Source organism: Carcharodon carcharias, chromosome 18, assembly GCF_017639515.1.
Source record: "Carcharodon carcharias isolate sCarCar2 chromosome 18, sCarCar2.pri, whole genome shotgun sequence".
NCBI lineage: Eukaryota > Metazoa > Chordata > Chondrichthyes > Lamniformes > Lamnidae > Carcharodon > Carcharodon carcharias.
Window position 1 is genome coordinate 253,907 of NC_054484.1, and position 6,127 is coordinate 260,033.

Consider the following 6,127-nt stretch of genomic DNA (forward strand, 5'->3'; position numbering starts at 1 on the left):
ACCCTGTCTCCCTCCCCGAGCCCCTGACACTCTCCCCGAGACCCTGTCTCCCTCCCCGAGACCCTGACTCCCTCCCCGAGACCCTGACTCCCTCCCCGAGACCCTGTCTCCCTCCCCGAGCCCCTGACACTCTCCCCGAGACCCTGACACTCTCCCCGAGCCCCTGTCTCCCTCCCCGAGACCCTGTCTCCCTCCCCGAGACCCTGACACTCTCCCCGAGACCCTGTCTCCCTCCCCGAGCCCCTGACACTCTCCCCGAGACCCTGTCTCCCTCCCCGAGACCCTGTCTCCCTCCCCGAGCCCCTGACACTCTCCCCGAGCCCCTGTCTCCCTCCCCGAGCCCCTGTCTCCCTCCCCGAGACCCTGTCTCCCTCCCCGAGACCCTGACACTCTCCCCGAGCCCCTGTCTCCCTCCCCGAGCCCCTGTCTCCCTCCCCGAGCCCCTGACACTCTCCCCGAGACCCTGTCTCCCTCCCCGAGCCCCTGACACTCTCCCCGAGCCCCTGTCTCCCTCCCCGAGACCCTGTCTCCCTCCCCGAGCCCCTGACACTCTCCCCGAGACCCTGACACTCTCCCCGAGACCCTGTCTCCCTCCCCGAGCCCCTGTCTCCCTCCCCGAGACCCTGTCTCCCTCCCCGAGCCCCTGTCTCCCTCCCCGAGCCCCTGTCTCCCTCCCCGAGACCCTGTCTCCCTCCCCGAGACCCTGTCTCCCTCCCCAAGCCCCTGACACTCTCCCCGAGCCCCTGTCTCCCTCCCCGAGACCCTGACACTCTCCCCGAGCTCCTGTCTCCCTCCCCGAGCCCCTGTCTCCCTCCCCGAGCCCCTGTCTCCCTCCCCGAGACCCTGTCTCCCTCCCCGAGCCCCTGTCTCCCTCCCCGAGCTCCTGTCTCCCTCCCCGAGACCCTGACTCCCTCCCCGAGACCCTGTCTCCCTCCCCGAGACCCTGTCTCCCTCCCCGAGACCCTGTCTCCCTCCCCGAGCCCCTGACACTCTCCCCGAGCCCCTGTCTCCCTCCCCGAGCTCCTGTCTCCCTCCCCGAGACCCCGTCTCCCTCTCCGAGCCCCTGACACTCTCCCCGAGACCCTGTCTCCCTCCCTGAGCCCCTGACACTCTCCCCGAGACCCTGTCTCCCTCCCTCGAGACCCTGTCTCCCTCCCCGAGACCCTGTCTCCCTCCCCGAGCCCCTGTCTCCCTCCCCGAGCTCCTGTCTCCTCCCGAGCTCCTGTCTCCCTCCCCGAGACCCTGACTCCCTCCCCGAGACCCTGACTCCCTCCCCGAGACCCTGTCTCCCTCCCCGAGACCCTGTCTCCCTCCCCGAGACCCTGACACTCTCCCCGAGACGCTGTCTCCCTCCCCGAGACCCTGTCTCCCTCCCCGAGACCCTGACTCCCTCCCCGAGACCCTGACTCCCTCCCCGAGACCCTGTCTCCCTCCCCGAGACCCTGACACTCTCCCCAAGACCCTGTCTCCCTCCCCGAGACCCTGTCTCCCTCCCCGAGACCCTGTCTCCCTCCCCGAGCCCCTGACACTCTCCCTGAGCCCCTGTCTCCCTCCCCGAGCCCCTGACACTCTCCCCGAGCCCCTGTCTCCCTCCCCGAGCCCCTGTCTCCCTCCCCGAGCCCCTGTCTCCCTCCCCGAGACCCTGTCTCCCTCCCCGAGCCCCTGACACTCTCCCCGAGACCCTGACACTCTCCCCAAGCCCCTGTCTCCCTCCCCGAGACCCTGACACTCTCCCCGAGACCCTGACACTCTCCCCAAGCCCCTGTCTCCCTCCCCGAGCCCCTGACACTCTCCCCGAGCCCCTGTCTCCCTCCCCGAGCTCCTGTCTCCCTCCCCGAGCTCCTGTCTCCCTCCCCGAGACCCTGTCTCCCTCCCCGAGACCCTGTCTCCCTCCCCGAGCCCCTGACACTCTCCCCGAGCCCCTGTCTCCCTCCCCGAGCCCCTGACACTCTCCCCGAGACCCTGTCTCCCTCCCCGAGCTCCTGTCTCCCTCCCCGAGACCCTGACTCCCTCCCCGAGCTCCTGTCTCCCTCCCCGAGCTCCTGTCTCCCTCCCCGAGCTCCTGTCTCCCTCCCCGAGCTCCTGTCTCCCTCCCCGAGCTCCTGTCTTCCTCCCCGAGACCCTGTCTCCGTCCCCGAGCCCCTGACACCCTCCCCGAGACCCTGACACTCTCCCCGAGCCCCTGTCTCCCTCCCCGAGACCCTGACTCCGTCCCCACGTTCCAGACCCCGTCCCCGAGCTGCTCACTGTCTCACAAAGCAGCCTGTTCAGAACCTTGGGCTCACATTCATGCCCAAGCTGAGTCTCTAATCTCACATTCACAACATCACTAAGACCCTCAATCTCCACATCCATAATATCACTCAGCATCACCCAGGCTCAGCTCATCAGCTGCTGAAACCCTCATTAACCTCTTTGTTCTTCTGGCAATTATTCCAACAAACTCTATCCATTATAATCCTGAGATCATCCAAAACTCTGCTGCCCATTTGCTAACTCTCACCAAGTCCCATTCCCCTATCACCCCCCGTCACCTACATTGGCTCCTTGTCAAGCAGCATCTCGATTTTAAAATTCTCATCCTTGTTTCAAACTCCCCCCTCCCCCCATGGCTTCATCCCTCCCTATCTCTGTAATCTCCTCCAACCTCATTATCCCCAGAGATCTCTGTGCTCCTCCAATTCTGGCCTCTTGAGCATCCCCAATTTTAATTGCTCCTCCATTGTTCCATTGTTGGCCGTGCCTGCAGCGGCCTTGACCCGAAACAGAACGATAGAATTGTTACAGCACAGAAGGAGTCCATTCAGCCCATTATGTCTGCACCAGTTCTCCAAATAATCAGTTCACCTAGTTCCATTCTCCCGCCTTCCCCCTGTAACCCTGCACATTCTTCCTTTTCAGATAACAGTCTAATTCCCTCATAAATGCTTCAATTGACCCTGTCACCACCACACTCTGAGACAGTGCATTCCAGATCCTAACCACTCAATTGACCCTGTCTCCCCCACACACTCAGTGCATTCCAGATCCTAACCACTCGATTGACCCTGTCTCCCCCACACTCTCAGACAGTGCATTCCAGATCCTAACCACTCAATTGACCCTGTCTCCCCCACATACTCAGTGCATTCCAGATCCTAACCACTCGATTGACCCTGTCTCCACCGCACTCTCAGACAGTGCATTCCAGATCCTAACCACTCGATTGACCCTGTCTCCACCACACTCTCAGACAGTGCATTCCAGATCCTAACCACTCGATTGACCCTGTCTCCACCACACTCTCAGACAGTGCATTCCAGATCCTAACCACTCGATTGACCCTGTCTCCCCCACACTCTCAGACAGTGTATTCCAGATCCTAACCACTTGATTGACCCTGTCTCCACCACACTCTCAGATAGTGCATTCCAGACCCTAACCACACGCTGTGTGGAAGTTTTTTCTGATGTCACTTTTGTTTCTTTTGCTAATTACTTGAAATCTGTGCCTCTCATTCTTGATCCTTTCACGAGTGGGAACAGTTTCTCCCTATCTACTCTGTCCTGACCCCTCATGATTTTGAACACCTTTACCAAATAACCTCTCAACCTTTTCTTCAAGGAAAACGGTCCCAAATTCTCCAATCTATCTACGTTCCTCATCCCTGGTACCATTTTCATGAATCTTTTCTGCACTCTCTCCAATGCCTTTGCCTCCTTCCTAAAATACAGCACCCAGAACTGGACACAATACTCCAGCTAAGGCTGAACTAGTGACTTATACAAGTTCAACATAACCTCCCCTGCTCTTGTACTCTATTCCCCTGTAAATAAAGCCCAGGATACAGTCTGCTTTATTAACTGCTCTCTCTACCTGTCTTGCCACCTTCAAAGATTTATGCACATATAAACCCAGTTCCCTCTGCTCCTGCACCCCCTTTAGAATTGTACCCTTTGTTTTACATTGATTTTGGTAGGAAGAACATGGAGAGACAATCACTTCACATTTCTTTGCATTGAATTTCATCTGCCACCTGTACACTCATTCCACCAACCTGCCGATGTCCTTTCTACCCTGTCCTACACTGTCCCCTGATAGTTCACAATGCTTCCAAGTTTTGAAACATTAGAATTATGGAATCTCAGAATCGTTAAGGTGCAGAAGGAGGCCATTTGGCCCATCTTGTCTGCACTGGTTCTCTGAGCATTTTAACTTAGTGCCAATCTCCTGCCTTTTCCCCATTAACCACTACTCTGTTTCCTATCACTCAGCTAATTCTGTATCAATGTTGCTACTGCCCATTTTATTCCATGAGCCCTACACCTCTCTTTCCTGTTTTAAGATATTCCTTAAAACCTACTGAACATTTCCTTCTGTTGCTCAGTGTTGTATTTTGTTTGGTAATACTCCTGTGAAGTGCCTTTGGACTTTTTAACCAGATTCAAGATACTAGCTAAAATAAAAGAATGTTGTTTTAGAAGTGACAAATTTGCTGATGACAATTTGTATTTCGATCACACCTTTAACATATGATTGTTCTCTGACAAGCGTTGATATCGGCTGGTAGATAATGAGTAGGAAGGAGACCCAGCCTCTTCTGAGAGACTTAGTGTTAGTGTTGATAAAGCTGGGATGATACATGAATGTCACTCATATCAGTTCTAGAATAACTTCATTGCTAACACTGGAACCGGCCCATACCTACAGCTGATACTATTAAAGGGTCTCCACTGGCAGAAGGTAATCATAGCCCTAACACATGTGCTCTGGCATCTGGAACATACATCAGAACAAATCATAATGACATTGCAGTAGCCAAATGTGAGGCACTCACTTCCAGAGTATAGAGTATAGTTTTGGACAACCGACTTCAAAAAGAGCTGAAAATGAATTAGAAAAGTTCCAGATAAGAGTAACCAGGATGTTTTGGACCTAAGGGAGAGAGCAGGGACATGATCAAGGTCTTCAATGTAGAAACTCCAACCACAGAAAGAGGCAGTTCAGCCCATCGTGCCTGTGCTGGCTCTTTCAAAGAGCTATCCATTAGTTCCACCCCTTTGCTCTTCCCAATAACCCTGTCAATTTCTCCTCGAGTATACATTAAATTACCCATTGGAAGTTAATATTGAATCTGCTTCCATCGCCCTTTCAGTGCATTTCAGACCAGAACTCACCGCAGAAACAATTACTCCTTTCTCCATTTGGGCTTTTGTGTCAATTACCATAAATCTTTGTCTTCTGGTTACTGACCCTCCTGCCAGCAGAAACCATTTCTCCCTCTCTACTCTATCAAAGCTCTTTTAAATCTTCTCTGCTTTAAGGAGAACAATCCCAGCTTCTCCAGTCTCCCCACATAACTGAAGTCCCTCATCTCTGGTCCCATTCTGGGAAATCTCCTTCACACCCTCTCCAAGACCTTGACATCCTTCCTAAAGTGTTGTCTCCAGAACTGGACATAATAATCCAGCTGGTTTAGCCAGTATTTATAAAAGGTTAGCATAAATTCCTTGTTTTTGGATTGAGTGCCTGAGTAAAGCTAAGGATCCCTAATGCATCATTAATAGTTTTATCCTGATATCCGAGGTATTCTTTCCAACTTGTCCTGACACCTCTGAAGATTTGGGACCATTTACCTGCAGGTCTCTCTATTCCTGCTTTGACTTTAACATGGTGTCGTTCTGTTTATATTCCACCTTGTTTTTCCGACCAAAATGCACACTTTGGGACAAAATCACACTTTTCTGCCTTAAATTTCATCTGCCATTTGTGTGTCCATTTCACCAGCCGATATCCTCTTGAAATCTGTTCCTATCCTCTTCCATCTTTACTATCTTTCTGAGTTTCAAATCATCTGAAAGCTTTGAAAGTATTGCCCTGGTCCCAAGCCTGGATCATTAATTTATCAAAAAGAGTGGTGCTGCTAATATCGACACCAGGGGAAACACCATTGTATACTTCAACCAAAAGCAGAAAGTGCCGGAAGCACTGAGCAGATCCAGTGACATCTGTGGGGAGAGAGAGAGTTAACCTTCCAGCTCTATGATCTTTCACTTTTCTTTTTGATTAGGGGGAGACAATGGTACACTGCTAATGTCATTGGGCTAGTAACCCAGAGACAGCTGATGGAATTTAAATTCAATTAATA